Source organism: Microtus oregoni, unplaced genomic scaffold (assembly GCF_018167655.1).
Source record: "Microtus oregoni isolate MIOR12 unplaced genomic scaffold, Mior012 000062F_ref0000492, whole genome shotgun sequence".
Lineage (NCBI taxonomy): Eukaryota > Metazoa > Chordata > Mammalia > Rodentia > Cricetidae > Microtus > Microtus oregoni.
Window position 1 is genome coordinate 1,359,350 of NW_024543872.1, and position 24,230 is coordinate 1,383,579.

The following is a 24,230-nucleotide window of genomic DNA, read 5'->3' on the forward strand; positions in this document are numbered from 1 at the left end:
CAGAGATTTAACTGATTTGTGGGAGGTATTTTTTCCATTGGAGATGCCTCCTATTTTTTTTTTTCTCTTACTGATGAGATTTGAAAGTGTGGTGTAATAAGGGCGTGGAGATTAATTAATGATAATCGTGTAGTAATTACATCTGTGAAGCTGGAAAAGTCTCTTTCAGTGACCACCCAATGGGGAGATGGCATTCTTTTTTTGTTTGTTTGTTTGTGACTCAAATTCTTCTTTGAAGTTTAATAACATCTCTGCTTATCATTTATTATTTTAAATTTTTCAAATTCAATGTAAAGGCCAGAATGCAAGGTGCGGGGCGGGCGGAGGGGAGTGCGGGAACGGGGGCGGTGCTGAATTCCCCTGTATAAAGGCTCACAGAGAAGCCTATGCTTACTTTATTCACATACCCCTCTCCTGCACTGAAGTTTGTACTTTTAATATTTAAAAGTAGCCTTTTGGGTTTTGGACAGCAAACACAACACTTTGCCAAGCCATAAAATTCATAATGTTTAAGAGGAAGATCAAACTAAACCGAGAGAGTTTATATGCGCAAATATTTGCTTAGTGAAAATATTCTGTTGGAGGGCCTCCCGCTCTCTGATTCTGGTGTCGGATGAAAGGCTGAGCTATGATTTGCTTTCTATTTTCATAACACACTTTTCCAATTTTAAAACGTTTTCAATGTTATTGCTTTGTAGAGATACTATCTGTCTCCCTGTGACTGACTGGATTTGCCTTAAAAAAAAAAATAACAACGGGCTAATTTTATGTTTTCAAAAGTATCTGACGATGTAGTCCTTTCTCCTGAAGTCTAATTGTAAATGCTATAGTTTCGGTTTCTGTAGTGGTCAAGAATTAATTCCTAGGGATGATAAGAGTTTAAAAGGACACTTTGCTGGCATCTCATAAATCAGTATTAGCCATGCCTCTGCCTTACCTAGCCAATTTGCACTCACACAATCCTTTAGAGGTGTAAACATTGTGGAGTCTAAAATCAAATCTCACTCTTACATAGCCATGAATATTGTCATCAAAATAGTGACAAAGAGTTGACCGACTCACTTTTATTTATGGGAGGGACTTTTTTCTTATTTGGAATTATAAAATGTTGAAAAGGATCCCAAATCAGATTTTCTCATCACTTGGACTTGGATGTGCCATCTCTGGTGACCGAGTGTCCGGTGGTTGAAGCTGTGTGCAGTGTGGAGGGAGCACTAGGTGTGCACATGAATATTTAAATGCCCTGCTTTGTTGTTTATTTGGCTGTTCCTTTGTCAAGTAGGGCAGATGTCACAAAATCACATTTCCCTGACCCATATCTTTGTGTCTATGTCCTTTGTTTGTTTGTTTGTTTGTTTCTCTCATGGATCCATGTCATAGGTGAGACAAGAGAAGGAATAGTAAGCTGATGGGGAAGGGGCTGTCAATGAGAAGAAAGGGAAGGTGTGGAGAGACAGAGGGTTAGAGGAAGGGATTTTCTCTGCTTGATTTTCAAGACATTTACTTGTAGCGTGACATCTGTTGTAGCTTGCTTCAGCATGTCCCCACCTCCCAAGTAGTACTCATGGTGGACATAGTGATGTGTCCTAGGCAGTCAGATGGATGAAGATGTTTCTGGAAGGGACCGCTACTTTGTGTCAGTCCCCCTCCCTATAGAAGTGTCAGGGGGTGGCTGCTAATGGACTGTACAGGAAGTTGCCTGCTAACTTGCACGATAGTGACCCTCATCTCTGAACATTTCCTTGGGTAAGAATCACACTGGGGTAAATTCAACCAAGGTTACTTGGACCTCCTGTGCTCACAGCTTTCCAGGATGTAAAATGGAAGTCCTCAAATATATATATATATGAAATAATATTTATGTGTTTCAGTCCCTACCCACGGCATTATAAGAATCTCCGGGTGTTTGTTTAGCCATTGTGCTATGTACTAAGGGTTATGCACCAGATCTCTAAAATTATTAGAAAACCCAGGGCTGAATAAACAAGTAGTCTGACAAAAAGAAAATGTTGTTTTTCCATACCCCAAGATTTTTTTTAAATCCCCTTTGGTTCTTGATGAAAGGCTCACAGTCCTACCAGGTTTGTCGGACTCTGTTCCAGAAAGCACAAGGGATAAGTCCAGTAGCACACAGTTAAGGTTTGAGCACTGGGTACGTCTCAAGCTTTGCTTCCAGATGACGTTCAGCAATAAGACAGAATGGTCTCTGCGGATACCTGAACTTAAAGGACTCTTTAGGGAGGAAGATGACCTTGGGTTCCATGTTAGCCAGACTGTCATCCACAAGTACGTACTGAGAAATGGTAGAAAGGCCAGGCTCCCTTAGCGGAGTTCTAGCCACAAGGCAGAGCATTTTCTGTGCTTTAAGCATTGGTAAAGGGTGAAGTTAGCACAGCATCAGTACACAGCCACACTCAGGAATGGACTCAGAGCTTCTTTTTAAGCCCCTAGTCTACTTCCCCACCTCTTGTTGGTAGATTGTGTTAATAAAGGACAAGGCACACTCAGTTCCACTCATGCGCATGGAGAAAAGTCCTGAGAAAACCATGGTGAACTCTGCGTCCCAGGACAACGTTTACAGAGCCAGACGACGTTCTTCACCACGTCACCTACCCCGTGTTCACATTCTTGCTGCCCCGTTCCACTTGGGTGATTCTATTAGTCTCTATTTTCACTGCAGCTATGTAAATTAGACTGGCTGTCTGCAGTACGTCACGGACAGGCTTCCCAGTTCACCTAGGAGAGAGACTGAAAAATCTGAGGTGCATAACGCAAGCAGCCTCTTACTCGCTGAGAGTCTGGACGTGATTGTCTTCTTGTAACTTCCGTCTGTTCTTCCAGGAAGTTTTCTATTGGCCAGATCTTAGCAATGTTGGGTTTAGTTTGAACTCAGCAGAACTCCTGCTTAGAGATGTTACGAAATGACCACCTTACCCAACATGTTCCTAAATACCCCAACATGAGCCTGAGGATTTCAGCAGAGATCTCTTGGGATTTGCACCCTACAAACTACCCCACAGCCATCCTGCTACCCTCAGTTTTGCTTCTCTCCACGTTAACAAAAGCTGCTAGTCTTCAAATGCATAGGTCTCTCCCGCTTCTATGCCAAAGTGACCAACTCTGGGTTGGGGAAGAAGATTCTGCCCATTTGCCTCAATCTTACTGAGAATAGTTTCCAAGTGAACAAAGTTTCCCATGACCCCTCAGAAGCCCAATCCCTGGTGAGGAGGTCTCGAATCCACTTGGGTTGCTTGAAAATAGAATACAGTTTAAATCTAGTAAAAATAGAAAAAAATAAAACTGGGAAAAAAATTTGAGAAAATGCGTTTAAAAAGTGTTTAAAATTCTTGAAAATTGATGAATTTGAAAAGATCTGCAGAAAGACAGAGATAGTAAAGCTTATAGAATCTTGGAATTGCCGGGCGGTGGTGGCGCACGCCTTTAATCCCAGCACTCGGGAGGCAGAGGCAGGCGGATCTCTGTGAGTTCGAGGCCAGCCTGGTCTACAAGAGCTAGTTCCAGGACAGGAACCAAAAGCTACAGAGAAACCCTGTCTCGAAAAATCAAAAAAAAAAAAAAAAAGAATCTTGGAATTTAACTGTCAGAGGCCCAGTACTGGTTACTTTTCTGTTACTGGGTTAAAACACCATGGCCAAGGCATGCATAGAAGAATTTATTTGGGTTTGTGGTTTCAGAGGGATAAGAGGCCACAAGGTGAGGAAGCCAAACTCATGGGGTCAGGTGTAGCAACTAAAGCAGCAAGCTTAGCATTCACATCTTAAACACAGAGCAGGCAGTAGAGACAGTCACTGAAACGGCACCTATATTTAAACTCTAAAGCTAGTGATATATATCCTCCAATGAGCCACGTGTCCTAAACCTCTCCAAAACTGTGCCACCAACAGGGCACCAAGCTTCCAAATACATGAGTCTTTGGGAGATCCTCTCATTCAAACCACCACAGGCCCTTGTGGGTCAAAATGGAGAGGAGACTAGATTCTGAGTTGTATGTATCATGGGAAGGATGGGGTTAGGGAGGAAGATTCTGGAGGTGCATGCCTGCTAATAGGGGGATGAAGTGCCCGAGGGACGGGATATCTTTCCTCCTATACTCTGAAAGGAGTAAGCACAGGCTAATACAGAAAACGTACTCATGGGAAGTGAAGGGTTTGAGACCCAGAAGTTTCAAGAAGATGGCAGTAGTGACGGTAGCCCTTGTAGCCAGTTTACAGTCTTCTAGTCAACACAGCAGTGAGATGATACTCATATTTTTTGTACAAACAAATGAATAACTCATTGAAATTATTTGATTTATTATGTGTGTGTGTGCATGCACACACGTGTGTGTAGGCAAATGCATGGCCATACTTATGTATGGCGGTTGGAGGACAACTTGGGGAGTTGGTTCTTGCTTTGCACCACGTTCTATGGTTCTCATCAGCGAGAACTTTTACCCACTGAGCCATCTTGCCCAGGTGACATAACACCACTGAAGAAACTTTTTCCCCACTAAACCCTGTAAAGAAGGCAAAAGATTCCTAGAAGAGCCCTCGCCTCTGATCTGAGTTATAACAATTACCCTGCAGCTTCAGAAAACTGCAGTTGGGTTTCAGGAAAGCGAGCGAGACTTTCCTGGGGTAGAATGAGCTGTTTCCAGCCAGTGAGCTCCTCCTGGGCAGAGCATGAAGGGGTGACCTTCTGAGGACGGGCGTGTTTGTTGGAAGCAGAGCACCTGCCTGGGCACTCTTCTAACGCGGGTCTCATGATTGACTGTAAAGCACCCACTTCTTGGCAAGTGGCCAGAGACAGTGTTCCGTGTCCTACAAACACTGAAATTTGGTTGTAAGTCCAATCAAGACCCACCATTTTTGAGGCTACAAGGAGAACCCCGGCCCCAGTCAGTTATCAGCCATATGCCATCTTCTTCGAAGGAAGTGGCTTCCACCTGCTGGTAAGATCTGAACACAGCAGCCTCCAGTAAGGATGGTCTGCAGTCTCGCCCACCTCCCTGGAAATGTCTTGCTTCTTCCAGAATATTCCAAAGATTTGATCCTATAAACTTAGGGCATGCTTACCTCTAGCCATGAGCACAAAGTCAGCCCTCTGGGTCACCGTAAGGAAGCACGCCTTCTTTGGTTTGCATGATAATGATTTAAAATATCATATTTTCCTTCTGGTTTTCCTGTGCTTTTATTGAAATTCAGTTGGAAAAATCAGACAGAAGCTGTGCCCTCAGGCACCAGATTCATGCTTGTTTGTAAGCCTTCTATGCATACAAAAACAAAACAAAACCAAGCAAACAAAGGAAAAAAAAACTGTGCTCTGCAGTCCAGAAGTATATGTCTGTGGAATTAGTGAAATAGTTCAGCTGGTTACATTTACAAGGCTAGAAGCAGTCCTCGGAGCTAATTCCTTATTAAGAAGCACCAGGGATGTGTCCTGGGGGACCTCACTGACTTGCAATTTTCTGGTCTCCCTGGGGATAATTGAAGGATAACCCTGGCCAAAATAAAGAGGTCCATTATTTGTTTGAATAGGACAATTCAGGGAGATGGAAATTGGATGGAACTTAAAGGATCAGTAGGATGATTGACTTTTCCTTCCAGTCTAAAAGTCGTAAGTTTCCACTCCACACAAGAGTCCTGTTGGCCACGGCGAAAGGGCACCAGGCAACAGTGCGCCCAGAGACAATTATGACTAGCCAGGGACCGAAGGGGACCTGCAGTTTTTCCAGGTCTCCTAACAGCCCCTTTCTAAGCCTCACTCAAAAGATCCACAAAGAGGCAAAGGCAGTGGAAAAGCATCTGTGAGGAGAAGGTCCCAGTGGATGGAAAGAGGGCAAGTCCAGGTAACACAATGGAGCTTCGGCTTATACCTAGTCCATTCTGTCTTTAGGACAGAACTATGGTGGTAGTGTGGAGGAGCAAGCTTTCCGGTGACCCGTGAGAGCCTGTTATCCTGGGACTAGAAAGCTAAACCCCACTACAAAAGCCACCCCAGGGGAAGTGGAAGACCGCACCTAGGAGCTAAGGGTTTTCACACTCTCCTTGGCCAGGTGTCTGATTGCCGTGCGGGAGAAGGAATGAAACCTTTCTTTTTAAAGGAGAGGGGGAACTCTGGATCCTCCACAGGGATGCATTTTTCATTCCTTAGTCTACTTTGCTGCTTTGGTTTTCATGACAAGAAAAATAACCAAGGGAAAGGAGAGAGAATCTAACTATGGAAAAGACGGTCACATCAATAGTGATGCTGGAAAACTGATCAGCCGCTGTTGGTTTATGAAAGTGGAATTAAAGCCACGCTATTAACAGTACTTTTTCTTTCTTCCATGATATCTAAGTTGTCTCTCATAGAAGGAAGGAAAGAAGGGAAGGGAGGGGCAGGAAAAGAAAGGGGAGGGGATGGGGAACGGACAAAAAGGGAAGGAAAGGGAAGGGAAATGACGGAGTAGTTCAAAGGGAGAGGAATTCAGGAAGAAGGAGTGTGTGGAGGAATGAGCACAAGCTGACAATGGCGGTGTGAGTCATTTCAGATGGCCGTACCACATGACTAGGGATTGACTGTGTACTTGCAGTGTGTGCCTGTGTTTTCACAACACAACAAACCAAAGCGGGGCAACTGGATAAGAAGCTAGCTGGTTGTCTAATCTTCTCATAAACTAAGTGCGTGTCAAAGTAGCCATGGTGCGCAACTGCAATTCATACAGTTGGGTTTGTAACTCCTACTCCAGCAGCGCTGGCAAACACTGCCTGTTTCTTTAAAGCATTGGCTGCTCACAGGGCTGAGAATGAAAGCTCTTTCAATGAGGAGTTCATGACTCTGCATCTATAAGCTACATCCTGATTTATTTTCTGTCCTGGGAGAAGATTGGATGAGCTAGTCTCCACGGTCCTGGTGGAGAGAAGCCTGGGGTTCTTCCTTTAGGGGAGAAGTACAAGCTTGGAGAGTTCAAGATCACTCTCTCCTAAACTTCCCAAGGGAAAAAGTCAGGGCCAATGTATGCCCCTTGTCAAGGGAGCCATGTTGGGATAGGAGGCTCCCACAAGAGTTTGGGGTTGCCTTCTGAACCCCTCCTGACGGATCATGATGCTCATGGATGGTCTTGAACCAGTTGTCTTTCCCTTAAGGCTCTCCCCTCCTAGCTGGGAAGATGGTGACAGCTGCCTTGGGGAGTTATACATGAAATGGTTATTGGGCTCCCAGTACGTGCAAGAAGTCTTTCTCATACCCTGCTGTCTTTGTGTGGGTGTTTCATGTATAGCCCTTCCAGAAATTTCTCTGTGTATTTTTAAATGGTAACTGCCTAATTCAGCAACAAAAAGTATCTGTTGGAGGCCCAGACCTGGAACTTCATAACGTTTAAAACATCAACTGCCAATTTTCTGTGCCTGTAATATCTAATTTATAGCTCCCTCGGGTGTGTGGGTGTGTGGATGAAAGGCTGAAGCTAATCTCTCAGGAGAAGACTTTTTTTTTTTTGAAGTTGTCACTTGTTTCTTTGGTCACTTGAGAGAGATTTCAGTAAGTGTGTTCTTGGAGTGAGAGAACGTCCCGGCCCAGCTCTACGTGGATGATGTGTGTGTATTTTCTTTCCTCCCCTCCATAAATTTCTCAGGAGGGAAAAGTCACCTTTTTCTCCTCGGCCTGGTAAAAACTAGACAGCAAGGAGCAGCTGGCTGTCCTCTGAAGCTCGCCCACACTTTGGGGCGGCCGTCTGGCTTGGCGGCCAGGTCCAGCTGTGAAGGGTTCCAGGGTGGTTTCACTTCTAAAAGCCACCTACTCTAAGGGCAGACTGCTGGAGTCTCCTGAATCTGGCAGACTCTCTTGAGAGGGTCTCTGCTTCAGACAGTGAGTTGGGACCTGGGGGCTCTCACTTAAATCAAACTCCAACTAATAGTCAGAAAACTCTGGGAGCAGTGATGGACGACCAGTCAGACAGCAGTGTGACAGGGCAGGCCAGACTGATGGACAACTGCTGGGGTAAAACTTGGGGGCACACAGCAGGGTACCTAGGACAACTGCAGAATGGGGTGCCCAGGCCAGCAGCTACCTCAGGGGTGTTGGGCACAAGTAGAAGGCTGTGCCCACCCATGGCAGAACTTACCCCCACATAGGAAACTGCCTGTCATCCTACCAGATGCCTGAGAAGAAGGGAATATAAGTTGTTAGAAAGTTTGAAAAGGACTCAATTGGAAGTTGAGCAAGGCCCAGCTCTGCTGAATCCCATTGCCAGTTGGTGATCGATGGAAGGTTTCTTAGCATCACTGGTCTCAAGCTCACAGTATTGTTGACAACTGGAGCTATTACTAAGAAATGACGTGTTAAAGCAGAGGTGAATCAATATTTCTGAAAATATAGTCATATGCCCATATAGTCAATAGACCAGGCTTTCCAGGCACCAGTGTCTGTAGCCACTACCCGAGTCTCCCAGCCACAAGCAGTACCTGAATGAATGGACATGGCTGTATCCCAATAAAGCTTTATTCACAAAGGCAGACGACTGGCCAGATTTGACAAGAGGTACAGTTTGACAACCACTATCTTTTTCTCTTGTTGGAGTTGTTTTAATATCCAGGCCATGATGTCCCCACAGTGCAGTACAGTCCCCAGTAGGCTCCACTCGGATGAGTGACTTGAGGAACTTCAGGAGGCCCTGAATTCAGGGCTAAGTTCTAATAAGGGAAGTTGACCAGCGAGAGCCTGAGTCACCTAATCTTTCCTAGCATCTTTCACGTCAGTCCCCAGATGCCAGGGCTTTACAGTGTGTAGACTGAGCATGAAGATTTAAGCTGGAACCTTGCCCAGGTCATTTCTCACACTTAGGGGTTATTCATTAACTGATAGACTTATAGAGGGGACTTTCATATTCTTGACAACTGAGAAGCGCTTTCATCTTTCGCCCCTTTTATAAACAGAAAGGTCACCGTCGTGAGTTGTTTCTTATGTTGATTTAGTTTCTAATTCACAGTCGCTGTCAAGAATCGGAGGGTTTTCTGGTTTCTATCAATAAGTCATTTTCACATTTCGAGAATTGTGGGTAGACCCCATGGTCACTGTAGGTAGTAGTCTACGCTGAGCAGAGACGATAAATAACTGAATTCGGCCCCCATTCTTCCACGTTCATTTGTCAGGGCTGTGTCACTCACTCACTCAAGCCTTCATTTCCTGGGCTATAAACAGAATTATCAAAGGCCAAACATCCTTCACCAAGCTGTCTCTAGGTCCTTTTCAAAGGCAAGCCTCGCCATGGCCCTGCTGGAAGGGCCTGCGCGCTCTTCCGAGAACTCTCCACTCGCGGTATGGACATTTGTTATTCCGAGGCTTGCCCTTACCATATGGTATTGCATAATTATTTTCCCTTTAGGTGTAATTACGGAATTGCCAGCCCCTTGGCTCTGTTTTGCATTATTTCACACGTATTTTCTCGTTTTGATTTAAGTCTCTGCGTGCTATGCCATAAATCAGCAGAGCGGGGGTGGGTAACGAAAGGACATCAAAACACAGCCCCCACTGCTATAGAAAGTTTCACAAGTGACACTCCATAACTCAACCGCCGCAAACCACGGGGTAGTCAGAGCGGGGCAGTGTGACAGTATGAGCTGTTTTCGTTAATAGAGATGAAATTATGGGTGTGACTGGCTGGCAGGCCTCAAACAGACTTCAGTGGGCTGTTTACTCAGCTGTCCTCGGCAACAGCTTAATACTTTGTGGATAAAATTATTCTCCCAGTATCTCCAGGGGTATAGTCCAGGGATCCCAATTTGTTCTCACTACTAAAAAGCAGGAACAAGTTTGCAACCCTCCAATCGCAGCTTGAGACTCTGGTTGTGTTTTGTTTTCAATGTATCAAGCTTTCCACACCACGATTCATGAAAATCTCGTTTTCTGCATCTGCCTGGAGAAAATCCTCCTCTGTGTGACTTAAAGAAACTGTATTCCCTGTTGCCAAGGCCTTGCTGTTTTTCTTTGCCTGCACTGTTCTCTTTACCAGAAACCCTTGCTCCCTGCATGTTAGAATAAGGAGTCTCTTAGACTCTGCTCAGACAGACACCTCCTCATAGAAATCTTCCTTCAATCTCTAGCCTCTTCCACCAAAAATGGTGGCTTTGATTATTTTCCTCTAATCCACTCTTTTCCTTAGTAATCGTGCTCGGTTTAAGCCGTGCAAAACTGCACAAGAGACGGCACAGTAATCCTCCCGGCTGTGTGCTGCAGTGCAGAAGCGCCGCGAGCTGAAGTTGGCAATTTTACCTTCTCAGGGACATCTTCACCTTCTCTGTTATATCTGCATGTTCTTGATTATTGTAACTGTTTATAAGTACTTTTATCCTATGCATATTTTTGCTGATCTTGTGCATTCTCAAAATTTGTCAGATTTATGATGCCGGTCAGAGCCCTTCACCCATCGCTGCTATCATATAGAATTCGCCCATCAAAGTCTACCATTCTCTTGGCATGCCTTTAAAATGTTTTCATACATGCCAGATGCTTTTTGTTTTCATTTTCACTCCTTTTTTTACTGATTTTTTAAAAACTAGCACACAGAACAATGGCTTTCATCGTGGCGATTACATACATGGAATGTGATTATTTGACTCACATATAACCCTTAGCTGACCCCCCATGACACTTCCTAGTTAAGCTGTAGATTAAAACAGTCGCCTGAATCATTTCCCCTCCGTCTGCCACCACCCCATGAACCCAATAGGTGTCTGTGCGCATCTCTTCTTTTGCATTAAATCCCTACAAGATGGCAGCAAGCAACGTTGCCAAATCGGGAAACTGAGCACAGCCGATCCGTAGCTAATACAGATTCGGACATCAGATCCTGTGCATCCCTTAGCTAGGTAGTTAAGAAGTTCTGCTGGAAACTTTTGTCAACTTCCTAGCACAGACAAGAATGGTTGCTGTTTCCATCTAAGTGTTTAGAAGACTGAATCTTTTTTATCTGAAATTGAGACTTCTTCATGATAATTTTAAAATCATATGATCTCCGTCTTCACTCTTGGGAGGAGTGTTATCAGAAAGCCAACTGCAAAGCTTGACTCTTTCAAACTGAGATGCAAGCATACAATTCATCTTTTTAATACACACAGTTCTGCTTTAAGATATCCACAGATTTGTGCAACTCACCATCTCGAATTCCAGAACATTCTCGTGGCCCCCAAAGAAATCTCTTACTCATTAGCACTCACTCTATCTGCCCCTCTAGCTCTCCAGAGCCCGGCAACTGCTACCTAGCTTTTGTGTCTGTGCCTTTTTGGGAAATCTGGTGGAAATGGAATTGTATCAAATGTGGCCTGTTTGGGACAGCCTTGCTTACTGGTCTAATGGCAACATGTGTTAGTAGTTTATCCGTTTTTGTTGTCACATAGTATTCCATGATCTGGCTGGGCTACATTTGATTCATGCCTTTTTTTTTTTCCAGTTCATCAGTTGGCCATCTGGCTTATTTCCATTTCTCTTTTGCTTTGTTTCAAATAAGGCTTTAATGTACAAGTTCTTGTAGATGAGGATTTTCAGTTCTATGGGGCTGTACCCAAGTGCAGAATCGTGGGCCATGTGGTAACTGTGCTAATGTCAGAGTCCGAGGCTCTACTGAACTGTTCACTAACAGCAACTTTACCATTTTTACCTTATGAGAAGCTCAGCAGTCCAAAGCCTTCTTCACTAGTTATGGTCCCCAATTCTGTTCTAGGTTTTTCTGACCCATTTCTGAGCCACGATTTTATTTCCACCCTGAAGCCCCTCCCCCTCCCCTAGCAAGTCCTTGTCCACCCCTCCATTTTGTGAGAGAGCTAGCCTGGCTCTACATTACATCTGAACACAGACTTCAGATTTAGAGCATCCTTGTCGGGGAAACCCTTCTCGCAATGCCCCTCTGCAGTTTGTTTGTTCTGCCCAAGTTAAACAACCCTGGTTAAAAATATTACTAGAAAAATACCACCTGGCTTAAAAATATAGAACTTTCCTGTAGCTACACTGCCGTAAGAAGGCAGGTCATTCCACACTGGACGAGAGAGAAATCAAGACAGTGGAAGTCTTGCAAATACCGCAAAAGACAATCAGCCAAGGACAGATTGATCTGCAGGCCAGATGTCCGCCATTGGAAGTTTCTGGACTTGTGAACTGTCACAACTTTGAGGCATTTTTATTGCAAAATATAAATCTTGTGCTCGCTTCGGCAGCACATATACTAAAATTGGAACGATACAGAGAAGATTAGCATGGCCCCTGCGCAAGGATGACACGCAAATTCGTGAAGCGTTCCATATTTTTTTTAAAAAAAAAATATATATAAATCTTCACAGAGTTTCTTTTGAACATTTTGATGCTTGGTAAATTTTAAATTTTGTACTTTTAAAAGTTTTAAAAATTATATATTATTTACAAAACCATTTTTGGAAGATACTGCAAAAGAGACAGAAGGATAAATAAATACAACCAGGTGAGTGCAAAGTTAATTATTGAGAGGGGACTACTGTCTACAAAGTATTTGGTGTTTTGTCTATGCATCAAGGATGTCTGCAGACATGGCTTCTCTGACTTAATAATACATTGTCACAGAGGTGTGTAGTGATTTATGGGGCCATCTCTCTGGCGGCGAACTGTTTGTTGATCTTTTCTTTGTGGCTATTTCCAGGTTACAACCTAAGCATGTGATTTGTTTTCCCCATGGACAGAAAGAGGACACAGAAATACAGAACCTACCTGACTTCCCCTAGAAGGTGCAGGCCACAGTACAGTCTCTAACGAACATACAAGAACTTGTAATGACTTGAATAGCATCTTCACCTGTGCAGTGTTTTCTAGTGATGCTTTGTCACTTAATTACAATCGATAAAGCATTGTTTGATATTTGTATCCACCACCAACAAAGCAGTGACGTTTGCCTGAGAAGCAGGCAATGGCTTGTGCAGAATCCAACCACACTTTAAAAGTTTGAGTGCTTTAAAAGGCTCCTGGCAGAGCGATGGGGATTTCTACTCTGATCAGCAGAGTTCCCATTTATGCGTCTGTGATCTCCATTCATACTGAAGACACAACACTAGCTATGCTTCATAAGAACAGCCACGCTGTTCTTCAAGAAGTCCATTTATAGGCAAGAGGGCTATTCCCATGGACATGCAAGTCATAAGGAATAGGACATGAAATGAATTCAAATAATTTTTATTATCCTTCTTGGAAACTCCTGATGGAATTAGAAAATGTTCTAGTATAGACTGCCAAGAACAACAACAAAATGACCAGAAAGGGAAGACAAAGATCACTCGTATAATTAATTGCTGTAATCCAGAGTATTCACTTTTTGGTAAATAGTTTAAAAAAAACCTGAAAAGCAAAGTTAGTAAGCTTATTTCAAAATGAGAACTTCTTCTCCTCAACTCTTTCTCATGCGTGAGACAGCAAATGCATTTTAGTTTATGTTGGACTCCTACAGCACACACACACACACACACACACACACACGCATATATATGTATATATGCGTGTGTGTCTCTATATATACATATATGTGTGTGTGTATATATATAGATTATATATATTCACCTCATTCACTCTGAACTGTAAAACTGATAGCATTTTCCCATTGTTGAGCAACCCCAGCCTTGCTGAGATAGAGTTCGTCCTTCCCAATGTATTTGCAACTTCATAAAGCATTTCCAGTGACTCAGAAAATCCCATGCACCAATTTTCCAAATTGGATTTTATGTGATTAAAAATAAATTTAAGTCCAACAGAGACCTCGGTGTGCTTCTGAAAATTCCCACGTCAGAAGTTGGCATGCGGCAGCCGTGTGTAGGTGTCTGTGTGCTCCCTGACACTGAATGAGCACTTGGGACCTCATTTGAGGAGCCCTTTCCTGGAAGAAGAGCAAAGGGTACTATTCTGGAACACGTCCTGCCTTGGCCAGTCTGCCCGGCAAGAGAGTGGGAGAGCCACACAAAGGACAGTTTGAAAATGAAAAGAAAACGGCTCATGGGATTTGTTACCCTGGCATATTTATTAACTAGAGTTATTTGCTTTTGCGTGGCCCTCCCTCAGATCAAGGAGAAAGGAGGAAATGAGCATAGATTCCAATAGCATAAATAATACATTTCTCTAAATGACTCTGGCTCCCTAGGCCAAGCCAGCCTTCCCTATGGTTAGCGATGATGAACTTGCTTTTCATTTTGCAGATGAAATTATCAAATGTTTGAGCTGCTTTTCTCTGGAAGGGTGGACTACATAGGCAATAAGCCCTCAGGGTCCCTAAAGCAAATCCTGAGTCCTGGCAATGAACCAGGAAAAGGAGGAAGGGAATTTTTAAGAAATTCTTGCCATCTGTACGAAGTCTCTGAGCCTTGCTAGAAGCTCACGATTTGTTCCCCTCCCCCTCTTACCTAAGACCCAGCTGTGCGCTCCTAGCTGGGGATGGCCATGCTGGACACCCTGGGTGCCCCCAGACTCCATTCCCTTTGGCGGTCACTTTCTGTCCCTTACACTCATTTGGCATTTCTGTTACTTACATTGTGTATCTATAGTGTATATTTTTATTTGCCTTACTAGATAGTCTGTTTAGGGCAAGAAGCATTCCTGCCTGCTTCTGTCCCTTGCTCTTCCTTAGACATTATCAGCTTTTTCTGATTCAGAGTCTTAGGCAAGGAACCTGTAAAAACTCACATGTCAACACTCTACACATAAGGGAGGAGAGCTGGAAGTTAACAGAATTTCCAGACAGTAATTTCTGTCCAAGATGTACCACAAAGCACCATCTTCCTTTCCTAAGGAAAGTAGCCTTTACCTTTGGTGACTTCCATCAGAAGAGGCAGCGTGCAGTTCAAAGCACAACCAATGTTGACCTTTTGAGGGACAGTAGTAAAGGAAGGCTTCTGAAAAGGTCAGGGCCCCTTTGAGGATCCTGTTCAGCAAAGTACTCTATACGGGGAAAGTACCCAGAGTGTCCCTGTAAGTGCCCTCTGTGCTCGATGGGTATGCAAATTCAAAGTCAGGTTGGCAGTAGGCTGTAGTGAAGGAGGGGAACTTAGATATTGGCATGGGCTCCACGCTCTACGTATCCAGTTACAGGACGGTGATCCCATTTCTGAGGAATTGGGTCTGGAAAGTAATTTAGGTACAGCTGTGAGAGCCTTCTAGAAGCAAACCCTAGTAGTCAATCTGAGAACTACTTATGTGGAAAGTCAAGTGGTATTCGGGAGAAACTGTGGACACCAAACCGTCAGAGCAGCGGCATTTCCCATGCTTTACAAAAGGGTTTTGAAAGGAGTTGAATTTGGCTGTGATAACTACAAAGAAGTTTATGAATTCTTCTGTAAAGTTTTTTGTCGATCAAGGAGTTCACTGCTTAGCATGAAGTTATTATTACTATTTTACTTTTGTTTTGAGAGAATGCTTAGACTATGCTGTGGTAGAGGGTTTCTGTTTCTTAAGAGTTTATAGACCTGAAGATGAGCTATAAACACTGGATCCCAAACACACAAGGCTCACTCAAAATGCATTAGAGTATGAAAATGTAGTTTAATCCAGTTATTCTCTTCCCTAGAAATAAACCTCTCAACCAAAAAGAAATGAACTTCCTTTCCTGTCAACCTAGCTGCACATGACTGCAAATGCCCATGAGAATTTTTGACCCCACACTGCTGAAGTCTTTCTAGTGTTTACAAACCATATTTTGAACATGTGAAGGGCTTCTAGAGTGGGTCACTAAATTGGTCTTGCCATCACCAGATACAATTGTCATGTAAAGTTTATAGAGTCTGGTGTGGAGATCCCATCAGCAGAAGAAGCTCCCAAAGACCTCACCTAACTAGAAAACTCGAACATACAGAAAAAAATTCTAATTCTGAAACAGTGCCAAAATATGTCAGCTTCAAAATGACTTGATTTTGGCTAAGTTGATCTGAAAATAAAAAGCAGAAATGAAAGACCCACCAGTATATCACCATCTAACGCCTCCTTTCTTTCTTGAAACAGAGGGCTTCTAGGTAGTGGATTCTGAAAAGGCAAAAGTTGTATGAAAAGACTTTATTCTGTTTGGTTTTACCCAACTCAGTGGACACAGTGTAAGGTGTTAGCAGCCAAGTGTTGGGAGTATAGCCAGGAGGAGACACATTAAAGATGTGATGTTTCTTGGGACCCTCAGAAATTAGCAAGCTGTCAAGGGAGGAGCGCTCTTCAGCCACCAGTGCATATGCTTCACAGAGCAACATTAATCAAGAATGAGAAAGGTCGCAGTGCTCCTGAATACGCCTCGCTCAATGACGGGACTCTGACATTGCCACACCCTAGGTAACACGTGCACCTTAATTAACCGGTCAATTCACCAAAATCTCATCATATTCCTACATTAATACTTTTTCCTTTGCTATTTTCAGTCATGATGTCACTTGCTCTAAATTATGTGTGAAATTAATATACTGACACCCGTATCCAGAACTCCCCCTTCTCTTCAAGTCTTTAAAACTTCTTATTTGTAGTTTCTGTGACAGAAGTCTAAATCAAAACAAAAATCAAATATTGCAACCATCTAGCTATAATCAAGTTAAATTAAACAATAATGAACCCTTAGCTCTCTCTCTTTTCACCTCTTTTCTGTTTATCTCCGCAGAGTTAGAAGATGTGTGGCCTAGGGCCACCAAGTGCTTGCGTCAGCCTAGAGCAGAATAGGGACAGGCCGTGACAGGAGGCCTTAGGGAAGACCTGGGGCAAACTGACTGGACCCCTGGGCCTTAGGGATCTCACTGGCAAGGTGATTGCAAATCTCGTCCATTGCCTAGGAACTGCTGGCTGTACCCAAGGTAAAGCCACTGCAAGCAGTGAGCGGGCGGGCAAGACAACCAAGATGAGTGCCAGAAACCTAAAGGACATAGCATTGTGTACGAGAGTCACCCGTGAAGGGTGATAAACACTAATGACTGTCATCACTTGAACAACTTTGCCATGTTTAGAGCATCCTCCCACCCTAGTATTTCATCACAATTGATGGGCTTCCTTGTCACACTCGAGGCGTGACACTTCGCATCTCAGGGCTGAGCATGTGCGTCTCCACGTGCCTACAGGGCTTGTGAGCAACAGCCCAGACACAGGCATCCCCTGGTCTCAGCACTGCCCCTGCTAACCCAGCCCTGATAAATAAGCCAGCTAATTGAATTAATAAACAACTCCTTCTTATTTTTTTTTTTTTTACAGCCAGCTGGCGTACGGTCAAAATGTGTGATAAATTATCTGCCCCAGCTCTAACCACAGCAGGGGGAAAGTGGGGAAATTAGCCACTTCAACCCTTTCTCCCTACTCCCCCCCCCCCTTTGGTTTGCTCGTTATAGGATTTTTTTCTCCCTCCTGGTCTTCTCACCCTGGCTGAGGGCCAGGACAACATTGCTGTGAGAGGGAGAAATGTATTTGGCTGCCCTGGCAATGGATCCTTAAACCCTAGGACTGTGGTGAGGTGCTGACATTCCATGCCAGCTTGTGGGAAAGCAAGACTTGTCTAATGCTCTGGTGGGCAAGGTTGGGCTGGGAGCCTGTGATTTGAGCCCACAAGACTCTTGTTAAGAGATGGGGTGTGATGTGGTTCACGGCTGAAGACTCATGATGTCTGCTCCCTCTCCTTCTGCCTCTACGGTCGAGCAGCTCCGAGCCGTTGGCAAAAGCTCCCAAGACTCCGGCATGGAAGCAGTCATTCACTTTCCAGCTATTCCTTCACCTTAGTGTCTTCCTTAGTTCCTCACCCCGCCCTCTTTTCTCCATATCCCAATATTTCATCACAAGTCACCGCTGCGAAAGGTATTGGCTCTTTCAAGCTGTTTTTCAGGCGGGTTCGCCAGAATCATATGACCTATAAACAGCTCTGTACAATTTAAGGAGGCCTTTCAATATTCGTTTTTCTGATGGTCTCCAGTGTAGTTGCTTATGAGTTGAAAAAATAAACAGTCCCCAGCAGGGTAAATCCCCATCTAGATACCATGAGGCCTCTGATTCTGTTCACTCTGTGTTGTGGGGACCTCTCAGGGATCACTGCTTCGGGAGCATCTGGATTGTTTCCCCTGCCCCCCTCATTCTCTTACTGGAGCTTAAACATTGTCTATGGGATGTCATACAAACCATGTACAGAGAACAGGCTGGGTGAAGGCAGGTTCTTGGCCTGCTCCATTCACGGCCTTCCACGCACAAGCCCTCCTCATTCTTAGAACCAAGTATCTGACAGAACAGCTTTAGGGAAGGGTTCATTTTGCCTCATGGCTCAGAGACCATTGGTCCACCATGCCAGGGAAGGCAGAACAGCAGGAGACAGGAGGTCACACGGTATCAGGCAGAAAGCAGATGACACCTTCAAGGCTCACCCCCAGTGACCCACTTTTACAAGCTGGGCCACATTCTCAAATGGTCCACAACTTGCCCAGATAGCCACACCATCTGGGACAAAATGTTCTCACACCTGAGAATCAGGGGTAAGACACAGGTTACATTTGAACCATATTTCTTTCTTTTTTTTTAAATTTATTTATTTATTAAGGCCTGGGTCTGAAAAAGCCTGGGATAAAACCGGACTAGCTGAACATAGTGGACAATGAGGACTACTGAGAACTCAAGAACAATGGCAATGGGTTTTTGATCCTACTGCACGTACTGGTTTTGTGGGAGCCTAGGCAGTTTGGATGCTCACCTTACTAGACCTGGATGAACCATATTTCTAACGTGAGCCCTGAGCTGATGCCAAGCAAAAGTGAGGACTGTGTTCCTTGTTAATAAAGTTGTGTTCTTGTTCTAGAGTGTTTCTAAGGGACTTTTGGTGGTGGTGGGTTTTGGTGTGTGTGTGTGTGTGTGTGTGTGTGTGTGTGTGTGTGTATGTGTGTGTGTATGTGTGTGTGAGTATGTGTGTGTGTGTATATATGTGTGTGTGTGTATGTGTGTGTATGTGTGTGTGTATGTGTGTGTGTATATGTGTGTGTATGTGTGTGTGTATGTGTGTGTGTATATGTGTGTATGTGTGTGTGTATGTGTGTGTATGTGTGTGTGTATGTGTGTGTATATGTGTGTGTATGTGTGTGTGTGTATGTGTGTGTGTGTATGTGTGTGTGTGTATGTGTATGCATGCACACATATATTTTCAGTCTTTGTTGTGCATGTTCTCTGTCTCTGACCCAATAGTTTCTTAATGGGCCCAGGGTGTGGCACTGAGCAAGGAATCTTCAGAGCAAGGCTGCTCTGAAGAACAAAAGGAAGCATTGTGCTCATGAATGCAATGCCAGGGCATTCACACCTCAGAGAGCTGGCTGCCCTGAAGAATGCACTGAGCTCTGTGGGGCCCAAGCCAAAAATTGTGACAAAGGGCTGCATGAAGGGCCATAGAAAAATTGTAGCACAGACTACATGATTTCTATCATGCATGCAACATGCACACACACACACACACACACACACACACACCACTGGCATAGGTGTCATTCTATCCCTTGGTCATAGGGCAGTTCCAGTGATATCTGGGAGACTTAAGATAGGCAGTGTCAAATAGAATATTAAAGATAATGTCAGAAGACTGAATGAGAAGACAGCCAGCTTGTAGTCAACTTTGTGGCTGCCTATTTTATATGCGTGTCCTCAACCCTTTAAATGAAAATCAGTACATTAAATGTGAAATTAAAACTTAGGTCAGCCATGTGGCATAGGCCTGCAATCCCAAAGAACCAGATACTATGGCAGATGACAATTTGAAGACCTCCCTGAGATACAGAGTGAGTTCAAGGCCAGCTTGGGCAGTGTATTAAAGCTGCATCTCAACATATAGAGAGTTGGGCATCCATCTCAGTGGTAGAGCACTTGCCCGTCATGAATGAGGCCCTTGGCACCTCAGAAACTAAAACAGAACGTTAAAACATAAAGTCAATTTTCACATAGTCTATATTTTACAGAAGATCTGAGGAGAGATATTGAGGGGATTTATATAAATGCTTTAATTGTCTATTTCCAGGCCCACTCTTGAAATTCTTTATCAAGAAATGATAGGCATGGAGGAAGCTGGCCTACTTCTACTAGATTTTGAACCTGAACTAAAAGGCCACGTGTTTCTGGGACCTCTAGACGTGGGTTAGCTATTTGGGAGTGAAGGAAGCAACTGGTGCCATACATAACTCAGGGCCATAATGGCCACTTCTCAGCAGACACATGCAGGCTGTCTAGACCTCTCCACCCACCCAACCAGCCAAAATCCATGGGCAAACCGTCACTGGGAAGACAACGTGAGGTTTCAGGCTTTATGAAAGTCACTTCAAAGGCTTCTACATACTTGAATTATTTGCAAAATAGCAGAACACAGTCCCATAACCATTGAATTGAATTGACACATTCATTTATCTTTAAGACAGGACCTCCCTATCTTGCCCAGGCTAGCCTTGAACTCACAAGTTCATGTGACCATTCTGCTTCAGCCTCCTATTCACTAGAATTACAGTCAAGGGCCCCCACTCCCATCACCGGCAACCCTTATCTCAGCTTGCTTTCTCTGCATGCCCTTGTAGCTACACCCCCGTAGGAATCAGAAGCTGGGCACACCATTTTAGGGAATCGCCTGCTTCAACTAGGAAGGCAGACACCTTCTTTGTAGACCAACAGCTCATGCTGTCCCCTTGGCTCCAGACAAGAAGCAGCCCTGCCTCAGAACACATTGACTCCCTGCCACCAGAAACACATAGCACATGGCTATTGATGTTTGTATATGTCATCTCTCTTTCTTATTTACTATTCTGGGTGCAACTGAACACCACACTAGTCCCTAGGGTAGCAGAGGAAGTCTGGACCAGCAGTTGGGAATCCTAAGTTCTACTGTACTTCAGTCTTGAACTTGTCACATGACCACGTGGTTCTTTTATCTCCTGGACCCTGTTATCTATCAAATAAAACATCTTTGACATATGGGAGTACCCAAACTCTTCCCCTTATCGGAGCCTGCAGTTAAAGGCAATTAAATTTTCTCTTCCTTAAAAAAAGGATGTATTTATTATTTGTGTCTTCTTATATGTGTACATGTGTATGCTTGAATGTGTATACATGTACTACATGCCAACAGTGTCAAATGAAGCCAGAAGAAGAAGTCAGGTCCATAGGAGCAGGACTTAACAGGCAGTAGTGAGCCACCATGTAGGTGCTAGGAATCAAACTTGGGTCCTTTGCAAGAGCAATACACAGCTGAGCCATCTCTCCATCCCCAGACAACTAAATTCTTGATGTCGCTATGATCACTCACTGCCATTCCAAGCCGTATCACTGTGATTGGCAGTGTCTCTGTGAGAGAGATAAAGTAAGCAGCCTAGTGACCAATATTATCAGCCTGGATAGCTAGGTTGGAGACATTGACACTCCTGAGTTTGGAGCCGAGTCGTCCTTCGCTGCAGACACTGTTTAGACCCAAGCTAACCACAGATATTTGAAAGGCTTGGGTCTAAAGATGCTAGTTAGCTTCGGGACATCTGCTCTCTTTCCTGAACTCAGCAACCTCAACTCGTTTCTCAGTGGAAATCCGTACGGTACCAGTGTATCGCTAGGCAGCGGAGTTGCTGGCTACATGTCAAGGTCCCGGGCTGGGAATGGGAAACACTGTGTCATCCAGCTCTGTTCTTCCTGCGCACAGAGAGAGTGCTCCATGGATGTGTGTTCAGAAAATGAGCAGTGTCCCCTCAAATGCCAGGGCAGTGCTGAAAGCAAGGCTCCCTGCCAAGCCAGTCATTCTCCGTGATCCCTACAACACCAGAGGAAATGAAGCCAGTGTTTGCCAGTTGGAAAGGGCGAAGGAATCTTTGGGAGGTAGGGCTGCTGTGAGCCCCGCTGAAGTGAGGCCATATTAACTGTCTTACGGCTCTAAAAGAGAATCATGGAACATTTCGTGGGAAGCCTCAGTCCATCAAGGTCCAAGCTGTGCTCCACCGAGCATGTGGGCACGGAAGACAAGCCACCTTAGCCCTCTTCCCTAGTCCCAGGTTGGCACGTATTTTGGAGGTCCTGGATTATGGAAGTCTCAGGTGTGCATCCCATGTGACTTTAGATTGACTTTCAAACGTTTCTGTTGCCTTGACAACAGTTTTTTTTTCCCTCAGAATAAACAGACTCCACCCATATCTGTCTTTAGATGTTTGGACTATACCGAGTTCACTTGTGTTCTTGATTGTTTACTGATGTTTTTTTTGGATCAGCTTTGAAACTCAGAATAATATCCGTCTGCTTTATCAGTCTCTAGGTCACAACGCTGGACTTCATCTGGCTTTATTTTGTTTATTTGTTTTAAAGCCATCATAGTCAACAAGAGGGTGTTGGTCTCTTACCTTGGTAGTTACTGTCATTTGGGATGAAATGAGCCAAACCCAGGCTGCACGGTATATTCCAGTTCCTTCCCTCCTCCCCCTCTAGAGCTGCTAGTTTTGAACCAGGCTGCCTGCTGACTGTCCATGGCTTCAGAAACAAACCTCCTGAGTAAGGAACTCCTCATGTGGCATACTTCTGTTACTATGCAGACATGTGATGCTCTAGTTTATTCTTGTCTATCTGGTAAAAAGGCCATACGTGTTCAGTAGAAACCTCCAGGTTTTGAACTTGTATCTTTTCCTGCACTAGCAGTTCACAGTACCTCATTGTCTTTTGAAGGTAGGCAGTAGCAGCGAGCCACCATGCAGTTACAAGGTTAAAAAGCCTGTGTTTATAGTGTGCTATGTTGCTACGCTAGGATATCTGGTGGGTTAAAAGTGTTGACTACATTTGCAACTTACATCTTCCACTTAGGATGGGTTTTATCTGGACACCACCCCATCATCCACAGAAAAGCATCTCTGCTTACTTGATGTCTGCTGTTCCAGAGATCTGAATTCTATCTGACAAAGTGAAGTACATCTAGGCAGGGTGGTGCGGGCCTCTAATCCTCGCATCAGAAGGCATAGACAGGAGAATCATGAGTTTGAGGGTAGCCTGGGATACTAAGGGAGACCCTGTTTCATCAAACCAAGAGTTGGGAACTATAATTCAGAGATAGAGGGCTTCCTTACTAATGTACAGGGCCCTGGTTTCAATCCCCATGCAATCTGAAAACAAAGCAAAGAGCAATACACTTGGAGAGCTTATCCCTCCGCACAAATCCAGGCTTGAATGAGAAGTGTAACTGCTGTTTCTAGCTTCCAACCTATGTCTGGATGGTCAGCATAGATAGGGTACACACTCCTAGGCTTCTAGAGTTGTTCTGCTATGTACACTGTCTGTAAATGAATATACATATTATATTTAATATACGATAATATGCAATATAATATATGTATTCAAAACCTGGGGTAGTAGAAGCAAGGGATTTGTATGCCTCTATTTCCACTATTCTTCCTCTGCCTATATCTCTCTAACATTCCACTCAAGAGCGCCCATTGCTTCCAAGAGAAGCAGTGGTGGGTACCCAGGCTGAACTTAAGCTTATTGAATAGAATCAACAAAAGCGCTTAGATGTATTTCTCATATTGGAATCTGATTTTAAACCTGTTTTCTTCTTAGAGGAAGTAATTGGAGTCATTTGCATAATATTTATTTACAAATTGAATTTTAGTAGCCATCCCTCCTACGTTCAGAAGGGATTTTGAGCTACTAAATAATAGAACCAAGTGGGCTCATTTAAGACATGGCTCCACTCAGAGCTAATGATGCTTTTACTATAATAAGTCACGGATTGGACTCTCAACAGTTTTTCTTTTTAGCAAAATATATAGTGTGTGGTACCCACCAAGGAGGCTGAGTAATGATGGATTTCCTTCTGTTTATAAGCTTTGGAAAGAAGTCAAGGATAGTTTTGAGTGGAAAAAAAAGAGAAAAAATAAATAGCAGAACTGAAATAATACCAAGAAAAAATATTAATATTTTTCTCTTTTGGGAAAAGATTCCTAAGACCAACACAAGGGTTCAGTGGATAAAGGCACTTGCCACCAAACCTGAAGATTTGAGTTGAATTCCCGGGACTCCCACGGTGGGAGGAAAGAAATGGACTCTGAAAGCTGCCCTCTGACCTCCACATGTGTGCTGCCCTCTGACCTCCACATGTGGGCTGCCCTCTGACCTCCACATGTGTGCTGCGACTTTCACACATGCATACACATGCATACAGATGTGCACAGCCACTTGTACAGGTATCACTGGAAACTGAAAATAAAAATGTTTCTACTCAGATAAGGTCAGTGTCGCCAGGCAGACTAGACTAGGTTGCAAGCTCAGTG

General features: G+C 44.1%; 1 protein-coding gene and 1 non-coding gene across 3 annotated transcripts in view; both read left to right on the plus strand.

Moving 5' to 3' along the window:
* The window catches only part of Creb5 (cAMP responsive element binding protein 5), a 309,727-nt gene that overhangs the window by 259,719 nt on the left and 25,778 nt on the right, over window positions 1-24,230 (plus strand). The gene's annotated exons all lie outside the window — the stretch shown is intronic.
* LOC121439782 lies at window positions 12,173-12,279 on the plus strand. Its single transcript, XR_005973291.1, has one exon. It is a non-coding gene; the product is annotated as a U6 spliceosomal RNA (small nuclear RNA).